We start from the raw sequence: 21307 nt of genomic DNA on the forward strand, positions 1-21307 counted from the left end.
CCGCTCAAGATGCAAAAAATAAGTCCTCACATAGCCCCATATCCTGAAAAATGAAAACAATATGAGTCTCGGTAAAGGGCGACAAAAGTAAAAATGTATTTTCTTACAAATTTCCCAATGTTTTTCACTACGTAAGTAGAAAAAATATATACATATTTTTGGTATATGCGTGCTCATACTGACCTGGAGAATTATGTGGCCAGGTCAGGTTTACCATATAGGGAAATAAAATAAAAAATCCCAAAATCTATTGTGGAATTGCACTTTTTTTGTAATTTCACTTCTCTTGGAATTTTTTTCCTATTTTCCAGTACACTATATGGTAAAATCAATGTTGTTATTCAAAAGCACAACTTGTCCTGCAAAAAAACAAGCCCTCGTACGGCTATATGGACTCAAAAATAAAAAAAGTTATGGCTTTTGGAAGAAGAGGAGGAAAAATTGAAAAAAAAAAAAAATTGGCCACATCGTGAAGTGGTTAATGATCTTGTAGATGGAATACTAAGTAAAATTTCAATATTTGCAGATGATAATAAACTCTACAGGTAATCAACGCAAAGGAGGATAATGTAACTACTTCTGGACGCCCACAGACTTTAAACATCTAGGTAGTCTACACTTATCCCTTTACTGCTGGAACTAGATCATGAAGTTGTGGGGGAGGGAGGCTGCTGTCACATACTGCCATGTTTATTACCATGTTTACCTTCTCAATCTCTGTATACACAGTACTGAACCAGGGCTTGTATATATAGATTAGGAGTCACTGACCATGTGATCACTGGGTGTAGGGAGGAAGAGGGGGCCGCAGGGGTCTTAGGAAACTCAGACAGCTTTTGTTTACACCTATTCAACTTGTCTCTTCAGAGATTTGTCTCTTTGTAGAGACAATTTGCATATTTAATTTCCCAGAGGAGCAAGTATGGCTTATAAGTCTCCTCACCCTGACATGCCTAGTCTTGGCTTGTAGTCTCTTCAGAGAGGTAGAGTACTAGAACTCTAGTGCCACCTATTGAAAGTAGCAATCCTAAAAATCAATATCGACTCTCTAATGAGCCTTGCCACATGACTTAGGCTACTTTCACACTTGCGTCGGTACGGGTCCGTAGCTATGCGTTGGGCCGACGTACCGACGCACGTTGTGAAATTTGTGCACTACGTGGGCAGTGGATGCAGTTTTTCAATGCATCTGCTGCCCATTCTCAAGTTCGGGGAGGAGGGGGCGGAGTTTCGGCCGCGCGTGCGCAGTGGAAAATGGCGGACGCGACAGAAAAAAAAATGTTACATTGAACTTTTTTTGTGACGACGGTCCGCCAAAACACGACGAATCCGTCGCACGACGGACGCGGCGTGTGGCCATCCATCGCGATCCGTCGCTAATACAAGTCTATGGGCAGAAAACGCATCCTGCGAGCATATTTGCAGGATCTGTTTTTTGGCCAAAACGACGGATTGCGACGGATTGCAAAAAATGCAAGTGTGAAAATAGCCTTAGGATAAAAGCCAAAACCAAAATCTCAATTTGCAGACACTGTGTGTTTCGGGATACTACCCTTCATCAGTGCAAAGTGTGAGATCTGGTTTGGCTGAATGAGAGGCATCTGACCAGATTCCAAGGGGTAACTTTTCTCCTTGTAGAGAGTGACATGTCAAGCCTGTCATGCCAATGTGAGGAGGCTTTTAAACCTTGCAATGCTCCTCTGGGAAATGAAACATGCAAGTTGTCTCTTCAGAGAGGTAGAGAACTAGAACGCTAGTGCCTCATATTGGAAGTAGCTTAGCTTGTCACTCTTCACAAGGAGAAACGTTACCCCTTAGACCCAATCTAGGAGGCTGATATCCCCCTCTAGCTAGGGCTAATGTACCAGCCCCATTTATTTTACACAGTGTGTACAATAAAGTAGAAAATAAATAAATATAGCAAAAATAAAATATTAAAAAGCATTCATAAAAAAACAAAGATGCAAAAAGAGACACTTCACTTCTAGCCCAGCCCACAATAGAAATAAATATGTCCAAAATATAAAAATAATGTCTACATAAAGAAAAATGCATTTAGTTGTTCTGTGTGGTGGTAAAAAAAAGTAAAACATGTACAGAACACATGCATTTTAATGTATTAGGACACATACTTCCAATTTTTCTTTAGATTTTACCCAAATATCAGCAAAAAAATTAAAATATAAAAATGACATAAAAATTAAGCCACATGTATCACAAATAAGAGGCAAAAAAGCATGTGTACAGAAAAGTTCCAAATTGTGTCTAGTCATGAATCGGTTAATATTACAGACGGGTTCCTGTATGCTGGACGTTTGGGTTGAGAAATGGCATTTGAAGTATAATGTAGATAACTGTAAGGTTATGCAGAGGAAATTAAATACATGTAATGATGTCCTAAATTGTAAAACAATGGGTAAAACTGTCAATCAAAAAGACTAAACTAATCACTAGTGCCAGGCAGCTGCTGCTAAAGCTAATAAAATCATGGGATGCATTAACAGAGGCATAGATGCTCATGACGAGGAAGTAATTTTGCCTCTATATAAGTCACTGGTGCAGCCACGCGTAGAATGCTGTGTACAATTTTGGTCTTCAGTTTACAAGAAGGACTTTGCTGAACTAGAGCGGGTGCAGAGAAGAGTACCCGCGGTTATTAAGAGAATGGGTGGACTGCAATATCAAGATCAGTTATTCAACCTGGGGTGATTCAGTTTGGAAAAATGAAGGCGTAGGGGCGATCTTATTACAGTGTACAAATATACGATGGGACAGTGCTGAGATCTTTCTAATAACCTTATTACATTTAGGCCTGCAATGGGGACAAGGGGGTCCATCTAGAGGAAAGAAGTTTTCATCATAATCATAGATGCAGATTCTTTACTGTACGAGCAGTGAAACTACAGAATTCTCTGCCACATGATGTTGTCATGGTTGGTTCATTACAAGAGTACAAGGAAGGACTTGATGTCTTTCTTGAAAATTATAATTGTGGAGACATGGGGATCAGCGAGTACTCTAGTCCGCTGGCTCGAGACCGCATGGACCACGGATCATCCCACGGAATTACCACTCTCCTTTTGCCATAGGCATAATACTACTCAGACAACACAGGGTGAGGCAGTATTTTATTGAACCGAACAGACAGTAACACATACTGTAGAACAGTCCCAGAAAAATACCAAAGATGGTGCAAAATTGCACCTCACCCTTCAGCTGACACGCTGGGATTAAAGCAGCTGCGACATCCAGGGTGGCCTACCACCACCTGTGACATGCACAGAGAGGAGGTAACAACAAGCTTAGGAAGCTGTCAGTCGATTGAGGTATGAGGCCAGGTGACCGGAGGGTCTCAACTTGGCTTCTCCGAACATCTCTATGGAGCCAGGTGACTGGTGGGTCCCAATCCTAGCTTTCCCAAATGTATCCACGGGGCTCAGGTAACCAGTGGATCCAAATTCTGGCTTCCCCAAATGTATCCATAGGTTCAGTGATGGTCAATGAAGCAGATCTGTATTCTTTCACCTGCGACTGCTGTTCCTTAAGCTGGCATCTTGTAGAATGTCAAATCTATGTTCTTTGTGATGTAGAATGTTCCTGGCTGTGGTTTTGTAAAAAGTCTCTGGTTCTTTTGATCTCTTATTACAGAGATTTATATAGTTCACAACTTTTGTCCTTCAAGACATCATCCAGAGGTCAAAAGGATGAAGTGATGAGATTAACCCACATTGTTTGAGTTTTTAATCACTATGCATAGTTCATTCTTCTCTGTTTTGCAGGTCAACAAGCCACAGGGTCCTACACAGTAGTCAATAAACATATGAAACAGCAACTTAACCATCAACATCCAGGCTCATATGAACAATAGTCTTTGGTTCTTGACCAACCAAAGAAAGACACATAGATTCAAAAGTCAACATAAAGATTATAACGTATGTCTCCTGGCCTACTGAATTTACGCCTGGATAATCAAGATTAAATGCTATATGGTCACAATAATATTATGGGTACTAGATTCTGTCATGGGGCGTTGATCCAGGGAACTAGTCTAATTTACATATGTGGAGGCGGGAAGGTATTTTTCTCCTAATATTGAGCTATTAATGTCTGCCCCATGGGGTTTCTGCCTTCTTTGGATCAACATGTTAGGCTGTAGGTTGAACTTGATGGTCTACCATCAGTCTTAAAACTATGGATTCCTAGAATTACACTTTCCTAAAATACTTATAATTTAAAATAATAATTAGGATGAATCTTTTATTAGAACACACTATTGTGCCGTACCTGTTACGCTCCAAGAAATGTGGAAATGCATGAATAAATGAACTGGACATAACTATTCCTTTTTCACCGGGATGTGCGTTAATTGTGTCCTGTAGTGTACCATGTAGTCATAGAGAAAAATGGACTTTACTGTGAATCCTATCAGTATGATGTGATGTGTGCTTTATACATGTGAAACTCACTGAAACTACTCCATGGACTAGGAGAAAGGGTTACTTCCAATTTTTTAAATAATTTAACAGAGGAACAATAAGTTTTCAGAACAGCTAACTTATTTGATAGAAAATACATGTATTTACTAAAATCGACTAAAGTTGGTAGAGCTGACAGATCCACTGTAGTGTAAGAGATTTGTTCTAACCCTTTCCTGCCTGATATAAAATAGATAAACCTTGCACATACAGAAAGAGACCTAACGAAAGGAAGATAAGGCGAAAAATGCCGCTGATAACATCAATAGCAATGGTCAGTGCTTACAGTTCAGTTCTCAGCTGCCGTCACTTCCCTTTCCTTTTCCTTTGTAAGAGAGCCCTGATGCCTAGTGCAAAAAGGAGAGATGTCCTGGCTGGGCTGATGCCCAAATCCTACCGCACACAGAGCTCCGCCGACAAGGACCCATTCACGTATACAGAGAGAGGGGCTGGAGGACGCTAGGTCAGACATTCAGGTAAATGAAAGCCCCTACCGGAATAAATAGATACTCCGATAATGAGATTCAGTGTTACACTGGCTGCTGGCTGAATGTAGAGCGGAGTCCGGCTCCATCACACAATGCCCCTATTATGCTTCCTGCACATAGCTTTCATATCTTTAATTCTGTCTCATATTAAAGGGGAAGAATGAATAGAAATAAATCTATTTGTGGTTGGCACGCCATTGCTGGGGGAGACAGCTGGAATTGGGACAGCCAATAATTGATGCCCCCTTTTTTTTGGAGGGGGAGGTTTCGTATGAAAAGTAACTGAAAATAGAGTAGAGGAAAAAAGAAAGATGTCGCTCAGTCCTATTTCTTCTAAAAGCCACATCTCCTTTTTGCTAATTTCGATATTTCTCTGCGTCTCCGAAACAAGAGAAGCAAAAAACCCGATAACAGAATCACTTTTAAAAAGCAGATGGCAAAAGAACATTTGAGATCTTAACACGTGAAAGATGGAAATGTCAAGGCGAATGCATGTTTATTAAAGGATCCTCATCAAAAATCTGAAGTTAGTGTGAGGGAGGGCCAGGGCCGTAGTCGTGGCCGAGGAAACCGGGGCATCTGTGACCTGGCCTCCCATCACATGAATACATGAATTCTGCACCGTCGGGGTCCCCTCTGCTCTGCTGTAAGCTCCCATTAGACAGTGTTATAAAGATTGAGACACAGTCCAGTCCAACTTTCAAATGAACAACTTTACTATTTTCCTTACGCAGCACAACCAGATTCTTCACAGCATTTACAACAGGATTTGCATTACACGTCTCTTCTTCTTTCCCTGCACTTTCCTTCCTGTTACATAGCACACACCCAGGTCGGACTGTGCCGCACAGTTCCTCAGCATCCTCCTAATTCAGCTGTGCTACGGTTAGACTTTCCTTAGTCTGTTTCGCACCAGACCAGAGAATTTCTGTCCCCGAAGACAGTTGCCACTTGGCGAGCGACCTGTCCATCTATACTGTACTTTGTAGTGACCCAGCGTACTCCTGTTCCAAGCTCACTGCTTCTTAGACTTCCATCAGCCGTTTCGCCCCGTTACTGAGGGCATCTGCCCAAGTTATAAGCTGCCACATCATGGAGCTACCTGTGTCCCCGTCCTGTCACCGTTTCTGTCTTGACTCTCCTTTCCCGCTGCTCAGACTCGAAGCTGTGGATGGCTGGGCATCTCTCTTAGCGAACTTTGTTTGGTCGCTGCTATTGCCCTGGGCACTTAAGCCCATGTGGACTGTCTGGGCACCCAGGGCCTTCTCACTAGATTCAGAAAATGCTCCTAGCTTACCACACAGCAGACCCCTCCTACATTAACTAGTTCCTAACTATGTGGAACTCCTATCTAGTACTATGTACACTATTCTAAGGTGCTCAATCGAGTGGGCAAACTTCAGTACTGTACTTTCCCTACAACATGATATACATGAAGGTAATATATATATATATATACAGCAGCACTTGCAGTGGTATAGTATGCACAACATTATACAAACAGTTAACAGGGATATGTTTAAAGGGGTGGGGACATACACCAGTTTCTGCCACCCCTTACATTAGCGTAGATGTAAGATGGTGGAGAAATGTTTAGCTCTTCCTAGTATTGTCGAAACATTTAATTTTGTCTTGCTGTAATCAGGATCCGTCCCCCCTGTGAACATTGATGTGCACCAGTTTTATATTTGTGTGACGCAAGCAGGACTCAAGCTTATTGTATCTTGATCTACCATGTTGGCTGGACGTTGCCTATCTGTTACTACAAAGTGTATCATTGTGACATTAGTGCATATAACATGTTTCGCCCTGACAATTATCACTTCACGTGTTGTAACAAAGGGATAGATGGGGACATGTTTTGTGGCTCGAAGTGATGAGAGACGGACAGTGTCTTGTGCTGGTCGAGTTTTTGGAGAAATGAGGAATAGTTTGGAGGGACTAAAGTAGAAAGAGTTTTGGTATCAGTCACAGATGCCGAGACTCTCACCTTTCCCGGCGCCTGCACACTGCAGTACTTTGCTCTGCCCTCAAAAGGCCAGAGAAGTACACCTATGCAGGAGTGCAATGCCAAGGAGCCTGTGTGGATGATGCAGGGTCACATTATCCGCAAGAAGCAAGCAGGAGGGTGGCGATTATAAGAAGATGGGAGGCGCCAGACCAAGACCAGTGACACCCATCAGACAAGACCGCCCCGCAGGTGAGTATAATAAAAGTTATTTTTCAGTTCTTCCAGGTGGGGTTGGTGGCATATATACAGCATTATAGAATGCTCTATATCAGCCCTGCAAGGTGATGACTGTATCTTATATCGGCCAAAACTGCTGACAGGTTCACTTTAAAATAATTTTTTTTTTCACCATTATATCATCCATGTTCAATCCGTATGTCCATTTTTTGCATCCATATGACATCTGTATGTCCATTTCATACATCTACATGGCATCTGGATTTTACATGAAAAGTTTAATAAGCAATAAAAGGTCAAATACATTTTCCTATGTTAATAACTGCAATGGATGTGTTAAAAATGAATGACAAATAGTGCTGTGAATAATAACCTGCGTGTGATCTGTTTTTACCCACTCATTGACTCATAATGGGTGAGTACAAATCAAATTAGTGCATTGTGCTCTATTATTCAGGAGGACCATTGGTCAGGATGTGAAAATATTCATACAAACATTGCAGTGAGGTGCAGGTTGTAAAGAAACCACCTTTTAAAAGCATTTAAAAAAGCGAGTGACTGAGCTTGCGAGTGGTTTACTGTAAGTATGGATGGTCTTAAGTGTGACTTCAGTTTCAGTGGATTGTACTAATTCACTGCTTGTATAGAATTGTTTATATTCCTGCTTTGTGTCATCCCCATTTGTAAAATATGCTCCATTATTGACAATGGCATCCAGTGTACATCCTTTCTCATGTATGGATTCCTTAACCAATTTGCTTGAGGGATTATACGGCTGTGCGGTGTGTGTATACAATGTACATTTGGAAGCCCAGATATTGGATCTCAATAAGCAGTTTGCAATGCTGAGATCCATTGCAAACATAGACAGGAATTTGCTGCTCACTGAGCAGACCCTCGCTGGGCAGGATGGTAGCACGGAGTTGTAGAACAATTAGGAAGATATCTGGGTGACAGAAAAGGTCGGGGGGGGGGAAAGTGTCAGGGAACCTATTCTACTACAGAGCTAGCGCTGCTCCAGCAAGATGTGTCCTCTGAAAGCCAGGGGAGCGTCTGCTCCGGTAAAAGGTGAAATAGTGCAATCGGTCACAACGACCGGGATGGTGGAATGGTGTGTTGTCATCTTGGTGCGCGATTTTAACACACTGCGGATCGAGTTGATAGATTACTAGGAGGGGCTACTGAGTAGCCAGGGGTCATGGCGCACATTGGAACCAATGATAAAGATGTTGGTGGAATGTCCTTAAAAATGATTTCCGGAAATGAGGCTGTAAGCTTTAGGCAAGGACCTTCAAAAGCAATATTTTCTGAAACACTGCGTGCACCACGTGCCACATAGCAGGAGATTAGGAAGGTGAATAAGTGACTCAGAAATTGATATAAAATGGAGGGTTTTGGGCTCATGAAGAACGGGCCAACTTCTCTGTTGGCTATAGGATCTGCCCTAGGGATGAGCTGCACCATAATGAGGCAAGAATGGCTAGAAAGTTGGAGAAAAGTGTAAATTATGAATGTTGGCAGGGCAATTACTGTACAGGAAGATAGTGCAGATAGTGACTTTGGCCATAGTAATGAATGTGGAGGTGGCATGGGGGGAGGGGTAAGAACATTTAATCCCTTTCCGACATCAGCCATAATAGTATGCCGACGTCGGACTCCCCCTGTTTGGTGTAGGCTCCGATGCTGAACATGCACCATTCCTGGCACATGTCAGCCGATATATACAGCTGACATGTGCCTGCAACAGCCGTGGGTGGAATCGCGATCCACCTGCGACTGTTAGCTAGTTAAGTGCTGCTCTCAGTCTCTGACAGCGTAATTTAATTTGTGCGTCCGGGAAGCGCGCTGGAAATACTGCCCATCGGTGACCCCGTCACGTGATCGCGGGTCATCGATGAATTGGCATGACAACCAGAGGTCTCCAGCAGTCCTCTATGGTTGTTATAGCCAGATTGCAATGAGCACCGCCCATTGGTCAGAGTTCATAGCAAGTGAGCATTTCTGCCACATACAGGCGATCTGACCTTCACCTGTATGTAGCAGAGCCGATCAAAGTACTGAAGCTTCTAGTCTCCAATGAAAACTATTGAAGCATGCAAAACTTTAAAAAAATGTTTTTAAAAATATATATACTGTATATATAAAAAAAATGAAAGTTAAAATCACCCCCTTTACCTCATTCAAAATAAAACAATAAAAAAAATCAAATATACACATATTTGATATCGCCACTTTCAGAATCGCACGATCTATCAATATAAAAAAAAATTAACCCAATCATTAAACGGCGTAACAAGAAAAAAGTCAAAACCCCAGAATTACGTCTTTTGGTCACTGCAACATTGAATTAAAATGCAATAATGGGCGATCAAAAGAACGTATCTGCACCAAAATAGTATCATTAAAAATGTCAGCTCTGCATGCAAAAAATAAGCCCTCACCCGACCCGAGATCAAGAAAAATGGAAACGCTACGAGTATTGGAAAATGACGCAATTTTTTTTTTTAGCAAACTTTGGAATTTTTTTTCACCATTTAACTAAAAAAGAACCAAGATATATTTAGTGTCTATGATCTTGTAATGACCTGAAGAATCATTATGCCGGGTCAGTTTTAGCATTTAGTGAACATGGTAAAAAAAAAAAACCAAAAACAGCTGTGGGATTGCACTTTTTTTGCACTTTCACCGCACTTGGAATTTTTTCCCCATTTTCCAGTACATGATATGGTAAAACCGATGGTATCTTTCAAAAGTAAAACTCGTCCCACAAAAAAACAAACCTTCACATGGCCATTTTGACCAAAATTAAAAACGTTACGGCTCTGGGATGAAGGGGAGCAAAAAACAAAAATGCAAAAACAAAAATACCTTTGGTCGTTAAGGGGTTAATACACTAAGCAGGAATAGAGATACAGGAAAATACATAGAGTTTATGCACACAAATGTCTGAAGCCTTACCAAGAAGATTGATGTACTAGAATTAAGATGGTTAGAAGAAAATCAGGATATCATGGGGATAACGGAGACATGGCTGGACGAGAGCTATGACTGGGCTGTTAATTGATAAGACTGTAGTCTGTCCAGAAATGAACGCACAAATGAGTGAGGGGGAGGGGTATGGTTATATGTAAACTCTAACCATAAACCCAAAGACAAAAAAAAATGTAGAGTCTCTACAGGTGGGGATAAGTGGAGGGACAAAGAATATAAAATACTCATAGGGTTCTGTTTTAAGTCTCCAAATATAACAGAAGCGGCAAAAAAATATCTTCATAGAGCAAATAGATGAGGCAGCGAATCAGGGAGAAGTCATTATTATGGGAGATTTCTACTACCATTATGTAAATTGGGGAGCAGAAACCTGCAGGTCCAGAAAGGGATTTTTCACAACTGGTGCGGGACCCAACCAGAGGAGGGGGTCACTTCTAGCCCTTGATTTAACTAATAGGCCAGACAAAAAGTTAAATGTACAGGTTGGGGGGGTCTGTTGTGAGTTCTGTTTTTGGGCTCCCTCTGGTGGTTACTGATGGTACTGGGTGACTTGTGTTCTCTGCGGTCTCTGGTGTCCACCTGTTCCATCAGGTTATGGGAGTTTCCTATTTAACCTGGCTTTTTTGTCATTTCCTCACCGGCTATCAATGTAATCAGCGTGTCTTTTTACCTCTGCTACCTGCGTCTGTTATCTTCAGGACAAGCTAAGTTTTGATTTTCCTGTTCCACGTTTTGCTTAATTTTTGTCTTAGTCCAGCTTGCAGATATGTGATTCCTTGCTGCTGGTTGCTCTAGTGGGCTGAAATTACTCCTCATGTTCCATGAGTTGGCACATGAGTTCAAGTAATTTCAGGATGGTTTTTTGAAGGGTTTTTCGCTGACCGCGCAGTTCACTTTTGTATCCTCTGCTATCTAGCTTTAGCGGGCCTCATTTTTGCTGATTCTATTTTCATAACTACGTATGTGCTTTCCTCTCATTTCACCGTTATTACATGTGGGGGGCTGCTATTTCTGTGGGGTGTTTCTCTGGAGGCAAGTGAGGTCTGTGTTTCTTCTAATAGGGGAAGTTAATCCTTCGGCTGGCGCGAAACGTCTAGGAATCATCGTAGGCACGTTCCCCGGCTACTGCTAGTTGTGTGTTTAGGTTCAGGATCGCGGTCAGCTCAGGTTCCATCACCCTAGAGCTTGTTTTGTTTTTGTGCTTGTCCTTTTGTGATCCCCTGCCATTGAGATCATGACAGTATAGCCGGCCATAAAAAAAAATTGGTCATCGTTTTGGCTGAAGTAGGAGGAAAAGTAGTCTGAGGAAGTTTTTTTTTTTTCTCCTCCTCAGTGTTTGCTGCCTAGCCTTAATTGCAGCTTGGCTGCTTCTTTCCTCCTCTTAATCCTTGAATGGCTCTGACCTCAGCTGTTTATCATGGACGTCCAGAGTTTGGCTTCCAGCCTGAATAATCTTGCTGCTAAGGTTCAAAATATACAAGATTTTGTTGTTCATACTCCTATGTCTGAACCTAGAATTCCTATCCCAGAGTTTTTTTCTGGAGATAGATCTAGTTTTCTGAATTTTAGGAACAATTGCAAGTTGTTTCTTTCCTTGAAATCTCGCTCCTCTGGAGACCCTGCTCAGCAGGTCAAGATTGTTATATCTTTCCTGCGGGGTGACCCTCAGAATTGGGCATTTGCATTGGCACCAGGGGATCCTGCGTTGCTCAATGTGGATGCGTTTTTTCTGGCATTGGGTTTGCTCTATGAGGAACCTAACCTAGAGATTCAGGCTGAAAAAGCTTTATTGGCTCTCTCTCAGGGGCAAGATGAAGCAGAAATATATTGTCAGAAATTTCGGAAATGGTCGGTGCTTACTCAGTGGAATGAGTGCGCTCTGGCTGCAAAATTCAGAGATGGCCTTTCTGAGGCCATTAAAGATGTTATGGTGGGGTTCCCGGCGCCTACAGGTCTGAATGAGTCCATGACTATGGCTATTCAGATTGATCGGCGTTTACGGGAGCGCAAACCTGTGCACCATTTGGCGGTGTCTTCTGAACAGGCACCTGCGATAATGCAATGTGATAGAATTCAGTCCAGAAGTGAACGGCAAAATTATAGGCGGAAAAATGGATTGTGTTTTTATTGTGGTGATTCAGCTCATGTTATATCAGCATGCTCTAAACGCACAAAAAAGGTTGATAAGTCTGTTGCCATTGGTACTTTACAGTCTAAGTTCATTCTGTCTGTGACTCTGATTTGTTCATTATCATCCATTTCCGTCGATGCCTATGTGGATTCAGGCGCTGCCCTGAGTCTTATGGATTGGTCATTTGCCAATCGCTGTGGGTTTAGTCTGGAGCCTCTGGAAGTTCCTATTCCTTTGAAAGGAATTGATTCTACACCTTTGGCTATGAATAAACCTCAGTACTGGACACAAGTGACCATGCGTATGACTCCCGTTCATCAGGAGGTGATTCGCTTCCTGGTACTGTATAATTTACATGATGTCTTAGTGCTTGGTCTGCCATGGTTACAAACTCATAACCCAGTCCTGGACTGGAAAACAATGTCTGTGTTAAGCTGGCGATGTCAGGGGGTTCATGATGATGCATCTCCGATTTCTATCGCTTCATCTATTCCTTCTGAGGTTCCGGTATTTTTGTCTGATTATCGGGAGGTTTTTGAGGAGCCTAAGCTCAGTTCGCTTCCTCCTCACAGGGATTGCGATTGTGCTATAGATTTGATTCCTGGCAGTAAATTCCCTAAAGGTCGTTTGTTCAATCTGTCAGTGCCAGAGCATACTGCTATGCGGAATTATGTTAAGGAGTCCTTGGAAAAGGGACATATCCGTCCATCTTCGTCCCCTTTGGGAGCAGGTTTTTTTTTCGTGGCCAAAAAAGATGGTTCCTTGAGGCCTTGCATAGATTATCGTCTTTTGAATAAGATTACAGTCAAATATCAGTATCCTTTGCCATTGTTGACTGATTTGTTCGCTCGCATTAAGGGGGCTAAATGGTTCACTAAGATTGATCTTCGGGGTGCGTATAATCTTGTGCGGATAAGGCAGGGTGATGAGTGGAAAACCGCATTTAATACGCCTGAGGGCCATTTCGAGTATTTGGTGATGCCTTTTGGACTTTCTAATGCTCCTTCTGTCTTCCAGTCTTTTATGCACGATATTTTCCGTGAATATCTGGATAAATTTATTATCGTGTATTTGGATGATGTTTTGGTTTTTTCTGATGACTGGGAGTCTCATGTTCAGCAGGTCAGGAAGGTGTTTCAGGTCCTGCGGGCCAATTCTTTGTTTGTAAAGGGTTCTAAATGTCTCTTTGGAGTCCAGAAGATTTCTTTTTTGGGGTATATTTTTTCCCCTTCTACTATTGAGATGGATCCCGTCAAGGTTCAGGCTATTTGTGACTGGACGCAGCCTACATCTCTTAAGAGTCTACAGAAGTTCTTGGGCTTTGCTAATTTTTATCGTCGCTTCATAACTAATTTTTCTAGTGTTGTTAAGCCTTTGACGGATTTGACTAAGAAGGGTGCTGATGTTACTGATTGGTCTCCTGCGGCTGTGGAGGCCTTTCAGGAACTTAAGCGCCGGTTTTCTTCTGCTCCTGTGTTGCGTCAGCCAGATACGTCGCTTCCTTTTCAGGTTGAGGTTGATGCTTCCGAGATCGGAGAGGGGGCGGTTTTGTCACAGAGAAGCTCCGATGGCTCAGTGATGAAGCCATGTGCGTTCTTTTCTAGAAAATTTTCGCCCGCTGAACGGAATTATGATGTTGGTAATCGGGAGCTTTTGGCCATGAAGTGGGCATTTGAGGAGTGGCGTCATTGGCTTGAGGGTGCTAGACATCGTGTGGTGGTCTTGACTGATCACAAAAATCTGATGTACCTTGAGTCTGCCAAGCGTCTGAATCCTAGACAGGCTCGTTGGTCACTGTTTTTCTCCCGTTTCAATTTTGTGGTTTCATACCTACCAGGTTCAAAGAATGTGAAGGCGGATGCTCTTTCTAGGAGTTTTGTGCCTGACTCCCCTGGAAATTCTGAGCCCACTGGTATCCTTAGGGATGGGGTGATTTTGTCGGCTGTCTCCCCAGACTTGCGACGTGCTTTGCAGGAGTTTCAGGCGGATAAACCTGATCGTTGTCCGCCGGAAAGACTGTTTGTTCCGGATAATTGGACCAGTAGAGTCATCTCCGAGGTCCATTCTTCTGTGTTGGCAGGTCATCCTGGAATATTTGGTACTAGAGACTTGGTGGCCAGGTCTTTTTGGTGGCCTTCCTTGTCGAGGGATGTGCGTTCTTTCGTGCAGTCTTATGGAGTTTGCGCTCGGGCTAAGCCTTGCTGTTCTCGGGCCAGTGGATTGTTGTCACCTTTGCCTATCCCGAAGAGGCCTTGGACGCACATTTCCATGGACTTTATTTCGGATCTCCCTGTCTCTCAAAAAATGTCTGTCATATGGGTTGTGTGTGACCGCTTTTCTAAGATGGTTCATCTGGTACCCTTGCCTAAGTTACCTTCCTCCTCTGAGTTGGTCCCTCTGTTTTTTCAAAACGTGGTCCGTTTGCATGGCATTCCAGAGAACATCGTTTCTGACAAGGGATCCCAGTTTGTGTCTAGATTTTGGCGGACGTTCTGTGCTAAGATGGGCATTGATTTGTCCTTTTCGTCTGCATTCCATCCCCAGACGAATGGCCAGACGGAACGAACTAATCAGACTTTAGAAACTTATTTAAGGTGTTTTGTTTCTGCTGATCAAGATGACTGGGTTTCCTTTTTGCCGCTTGCCGAGTTTGCCCTTAATAATCGGGCTAGTTCTGCTACCTTGGTTTCTCCTTTCTTTTGTAATTCGGGGTTTCATCCTCGTTTTTCCTCTGGTCAGGTGGAGCCCTCTGATTGTCCTGGAGTGGACATGGTGGTGGATAGGTTGCATCAGATTTGGAGTCATGTGGTGGACAATTTGAAGTTGTCCCAGGAGAGGGCTCAGCAGTTTGCTAATCGCCGTCGCCGCGTGGGTCCTCGACTTTTTGTTGGGGACTTGGTGTGGTTGTCTTCTCGTTTTGTTCCTATGAAGGTCTCTTCTCCTAAGTTCAAGCCTCGGTTCATCGGTCCCTATAGGATCTTGGAAATTCTTAACCCTGTGTCGTTTCGTTTGGATCTCCCGGCATCGTTTGCTATTCATAATGTGTTCCATCGGTCGTTGTTGCGGAAGTATGAGGTACCTGTTGTTCCTTCGCTTGAGCCTCCTGCTCCGGTGCTGGTGGAGGGTGAATTGGAGTATGTTGTGGAGAAGATCTTGGATTCTCGTGTTTCCAGATGGAAACTCCAGTATTTGGTCAAGTGGAAGGGTTATGGTCAGGAGGATAATTCTTGAGTGATTGCCTCTGATGTTCATGCTGCCGATTTGGTCCGTGCTTTTCATAGGGCTCATCCTGGTCGCCCTGGTGGTTTTCGTGAGGGTTCGGTGACCCCTCCTCAAGGGGGGTACTGTTGTGAGTTCTGTTTTTGGGCTCCCTCTGGTGGTTACTGATGGTACTGGGTGACTTGTGTTCTCTGCGGTCTCTGGTGTCCACCTGTTCCATCAGGTTATGGGAGTTTCCTATTTAACCTGGCTTTTTTGTCATTTCCTCGCCGGCTATCAATGTAATCAGCGTGTCTTTTTACCTCTGCTACCTGCGTCTGTTATCTTCAGGACAAGCTAAGTTTTGATTTTCCTGTTCCACGTTTTGCTTAATTTTTGTCTTAGTCCAGCTTGCAGATATGTGATTCCTTGCTGCTGGTTGCTCTAGTGGGCTGAAATTACTCCTCATGTTCCATGAGTTGGCACATGAGTTCAAGTAATTTCAGGATGGTTTTTTGAAGGGTTTTTCGCTGACCGCGCAGTTCACTTTTGTATCCTCTGCTATCTAGCTTTAGTGGGCCTCATTTTTGCTGATTCTATTTTCATAACTACGTATGTGCTTTCCTCTCATTTCACCGTTATTACATGTGGGGGGCTGCTATTTCTGTGGGGTGTTTCTCTGGAGGCAAGTGAGGTCTGTGTTTCTTCTAATAGGGGAAGTTAATCCTTCGGCTGGCGCGAGACGTCTAGGAATCATCGTAGGCACGTTCCCCGGCTACTGCTAGTTGTGTGTTTAGGTTGAGGATCGCGGTCAGCTCAGGTTCCATCACCCTAGAGCTTGTTTTGTTTTTGTGCTTGTCCTTTTGTGATCCCCTGCCATTGGGATCATGACAGGGGTCACTTGGAGTATAGCACAACTGCAAGCCAACCAAGATATGGCCGTCCACCTAAACTGACATCCCAAGCAAGAAAACCACTAATTAGAGAAGTACATTTAACACTGAGGTAGCACAAGGGTCAGTATCGGGCCCTCTTCTTTTTAATATATTTATTGATGACTGTGACGGGATGTACGGCAGAGCAAGAAGGGACAACAGGCCGAGGGATGATTCAAAAGATTTATTATCAAGAACGCTGGAACAACACATGCAGGTAGATCTACAGAGTCCACAATTAGTCCAACAGAACAGGTTCGGGGGCACCTCCCGATAATCCTTGTGCCAGCTAACAAAGCAATAGTCCACACGAGTCCAAGGGATCCCAAAACAATCCCACGAGCGACGAGATATGTCCTCAGCTCAAGTCTCGCCCCATTCGCTTCTGCAGTCACAGATGGACATGGGGTCTTGCCTCAGCTAAGAATCCCCACTCCTTCTCCTTCAAGGATCAACTCACATCTGATCTCAAAATAAGAATGGATTGTCTGAACTCCTGGGATCCGCCCATGAAGGGGGGTAGGGGTCACACCTTCTATTCAATGGTTGGGTCCACCAGAAGATTCTAGACTGGTGGGCTCCGCTTAATCTATGTAGTATGTACATTTGACTAGCCACCTGCTGTGAGGAAGAATGGCTATTCCTCCACTAGTGATGTTGACAAAGCTTAATTACATTAGAGCTTAGGGCTGCAAGTATTGGGGGAAGGAGACATATTGTTACAGGTGAACTCCCAGCACAAGAGAATACATAAATTACAGCTAATAGAAACCAGAGAACAGTTACATACATCAAATGGCATATTATTCAAATACAGGACAGGGCAAAAGTACATATTATGACAATCCCTTCCCCTCCCAATTTGTGTACGTACCAGGGACCTCTACAGGTCGCTGGTTATGTACACACAGGCAGAGCGTAACTTACATGTGGCTTCATGCAGCCACGAATTGGCATCGTAGCTCTCCCACATCATTTCCCAGGAGAACATCTGCAGGCAGACCACCCATCACCCCAACCACACATCGCCTGACCCCAAAACCAAAGTTCAGATCCACAGTGGCTGTGGGAATAGTCCTCCATTGTCCACCAGCCAGTTCAATGACAATCCCAGGTCCTCGATGGATTGCCTCAGGCCGAACCACTCGGGGATCAGCCAGTGTGAGGAAAGCCCCTGAGTCACAAAATCCAATAAGTCTCTGTCCATCCAGCACGACCTCCTGCAAGTGCTTACCTCGATGAGCAGAAGTCGTCATAGCTGCGGGTCGCACACCATAAACTCCTAGTGATGCAACATGGGTGGGTGAGGCACTAGGCCAGTCCTCACGTAGTGGTGACACGTCGTCCTCCATGTACTTGGGTGTACATAATTAATAATACAACTGGGTACAGGATTAATCCTCATTTGAACAGCTGGGCAGGAGGCTTGCAGATGCCTCGGCTGTCCACATCGATAGCATCTCTGCTGGGTCTCACTCCATCCAAGGCGTCCTCTTGGGCGAGGGGTAAGGGAACCTGGAGGCCGGCTCCCACCTGAAGGTGCTGTAGGGGTTTGAGGACGACTTCTCCATGAGCTGGCTGGGCAATGAAGCCTGCAGATGCCCCAGATGCCCACAACCATAACACCTGCACTCTGCTACTTCCTCTCCTCGTCGTATTCCAGAAAACGCAGTATAAGCAACTGGAGGCACATTTACACGGGTATCAGCATGAGGTGGTGGCTTAGAGGAACGGGGAACAATGGGGACAGAAGAACAGGGGGTCACCGGTGTTGTGGAGCTGGTAGGCCTCTCTCCATCCTCCAACAGAACCCTCCACTGAGGCTTGATGGTGAGAGCCTCATCAGCTAGAGCTGCAGCTTCCTCCACAGTGGCTGGTCTTCTCTCACGCACCCATTCCCGGATCTCAGCAGGGCACTTGAAGTAAAACTGCTCTTTTAGGATAACCTGGAGGAAGGTCTCCCAGGTTAAGGCCTCCTCTGCCTCCAGCCAGCGATGACATATTTGTTTGAGTCTGTGGGCATACATCTTGAAAGACACTTCCTCATCACAGGCTAAAGTACGGAACTGAGTCCTGTAAGTGTCTGGGGTAACAGCATAATGTTCTAGAATAGTCCGTTTAATCTCCGCATACTCACAGTTCCCCTGAGGGTCCATAGCTCTATAGGCTGCGGCAGCTCCACCCTCTAAGATCCCCACCAGATGTCGGACTCGGTCCCTTTCTGGGACTTCCATTAATCGACACTGATGCTCAAAGTCCTGGAAGAAGCCCTCAATGTCGCCTGCAGCCTCATTAAAGGGCTTGAAGTCTTTGCGGGACACTCTGGGGAGTTCCCTCATGGTGGGTGCTGGGGTTACAGTCTGTCTGGAGCTTCTAGCTGCTTCCAAAGCGATCTGCCTCTCCAGCAATGCCATCTCCTGAGCTCTGTCCTCGGCTCTGTGAATGGCCTCCCTCTCCCTCTCCTCGGCTCTGTGAATGGCCTCCCTCTCCTCGGCTCTGTGAATGGCCTCCCTCTCCTGAGCTCTATGAATGGCCTCCCTCTTATCGTCTATGGTGGCCTCTTCTCCCAGCAATGCCAACTCCTCCTCGTACCACACAACCCACTGACTTTTTTGGGTATTTACCTCCGGCTGCAGTCTTTCCTCCATTTGCTGTGAGGGTCCTTCCTCAGCGTCATCTTGCAGGCGAACTCCTTCCAAAGCCTCAATAAGCTGCTCCTTGGAGAGTCCCTTAAAACGGACTCCTACTTCACGGGCCTTTGATTGTAGGCTCCCCAAAGTCCAGTTCTTGTACTCTGCGGTGTTGGTTCCCGATGTTGGGCCATTGTCCTCCATTCCTTCTGCTCTGATCCCACCGCGGCCACCAGTTTGTGACGGGGTGTACGGCAGAGCAAGAAGGGACAACAGGCCGAGGGATGATTCAACAGATTTATTATCAAGAACGCTGGAACAACACATGCAGGTAGATCAGAGAACAGTTACATACATCAAATGGCATATTATTCAAATACAGGACAGGGCAAAAGTACATATCATGACAATGACCTTATAGAGGACATACAGAGTAGAATTTCGATATTTTCCAATGATACTAAACTCTGCAAGGTAATCAACACACAGGATGATAATTTAATATTGCAGAGTGATTTATGTAAGTTGGAGACGTTGGCTGAGAAAAGCAAGTTGAAGTTTAGCGTAGATAAATGGAATGACATGCACTTGGGCAGAAGAAGTAAAATGTCCAATTATGGAGTAAATGGTAAAACACTGGGTAAAACTGTCAATGAAAATGACTTGGGTGTTTGGGTGGATGACAAAGTAAACTTACGGTAAGTGATCAGTACCAGACAGCTGCTGTCAAAGCAAATAAAATCAAAGACAACCCCTTTAAGAAACGACTATAGCTTCACAAAATGTCTTTTCATAATGGCTTAAAGGGACATTTCAGTTTATATCTATAAATTACTTTTCTTTTTTCCATCTCACGGATAACTGACAGCCAATCAAATTCCAGTTCATTGAACTCTTGATGATGGCTGCATGAGTTCAACATTTAGGACAAGCGGATATCGTATGCTAATGAGAGCGTATTAATAGTTAGAGTAGTTATTGCTCATACTTTCCTAGAAACAGATGCTGTATTATTCTCCATATAAATGGAATTTTTATATTGGCAGCGGGCACAGTAGCCAATGTACCAGTAGAGATCTCAGAGGCCTCAGGAGTTATTTTTTTTGCTCTTTTTTTTAGTTTATTGTTAAACTTGTCTTTTGTGAAACATTAATATTAACCCAATTATAAAAAAAACACTATATTTTTTCCAAGATGTATTTGTTTTGATCTCTTGGTCAGACATTATTTTAACATAATAGCTATTATGTATTTCATAGTAACATAGTAACATAGTAACATAGTTAGTAAGGCCGAAAAAAGACATTTGTCCATCCAGTTCAGCCTATATTCCGTCATAATAAATCCCCAGATCTACGTCCTTCTACAGAACCTAATAATTGTATGATACAATATTGTTCTGCTCCAGGAAGACATCCAGGCCTCTCTTGAACCCCTCGACTGAGTTCGCCATCACCACCTCCTCAGGCAAGCAATTCCAGATTCTCACTGCCCTAACAGTAAAGAATCCTCTTCTATGTTTCCCTTTCTTGACTGAATTCATGTAAGTTTTTATTTGCCTTTTTTAATATGTTTGCAGAGAATAAAAATGGTAATAAAAAACTCAGTTATATTGGAAGGGGTTTTATTTTTCCTGAAATGACATCAGTTTGCATCTGTTGCATCTTCTAACCTTGAATAAAAAACAATTTTCCGGATGGACGTCACTTATGTTATCCAATTAACCCCTTTACTCCCCAAGCCTCTTTTCACCTTCACGATGAGGCCAAATATTACAATTCTGACCAGTGTCAGTTTATGAGGTAATGACTTTGGAACACTTCCACGAATCCCACTGATTCTGAGTTTTTTCGTGACCGTGCAGGGGTCACGTGACACGATGTGATGAGTACACATATAGATACACATGACCCCTACGTGGCATTATGCGGCCGGCTTTTATGCAGTGTGGGTATCCAGAAAAATCACAAATGGACATGTGAACATTCCAGGGCCGATTCATCAAGCCCAGTCACAAACTGGAGTAGCATTTCTGGCATACAAAACACCAGCATTTTTTATGAATTTGACCACGCCCCATCCCGTCCCTGGTTCACCCCAGTTCCGCCAATTAAGCGGAGTTGAGTCAAATTGACGGAAATAAAACCTCTGAAGTTACACAATTTTTGTAAAAGCTTTCATGAACTGTCCCCTAGATGTTACGATGAGGGCAGGCTTTGCAGCGTTGAGAATCCCCCCCCATGTGCTCACCCACACTCTCACCCACTCTCT

The 21307-nt window shown here is 43.7% G+C and overlaps 1 protein-coding gene across 3 annotated transcripts in view; it reads left to right on the top strand.

Annotated features, from left to right (window-relative positions):
- Positions 1-21307, top strand: part of ARAP3 (ArfGAP with RhoGAP domain, ankyrin repeat and PH domain 3) — a 217584-nt gene that overhangs the window by 28930 nt on the left and 167347 nt on the right. The window contains exon 1 of one of the 3 annotated variants that reach the window (XM_069763632.1): positions 4825-4951. The exons of the other annotated variants lie outside the window; for them this stretch is intronic. The gene's annotated coding sequence lies outside the window, so the exon portion shown is untranslated. Of the gene's footprint in view, positions 1-4824; positions 4952-21307 lie in introns of those variants that run through there. 3 annotated transcript variants of the gene reach the window in all.

This window comes from Ranitomeya imitator, chromosome 4 (assembly GCF_032444005.1).
Source record: "Ranitomeya imitator isolate aRanImi1 chromosome 4, aRanImi1.pri, whole genome shotgun sequence".
In the NCBI taxonomy this organism is placed as follows: Eukaryota; Metazoa; Chordata; class Amphibia; order Anura; family Dendrobatidae; genus Ranitomeya; species Ranitomeya imitator.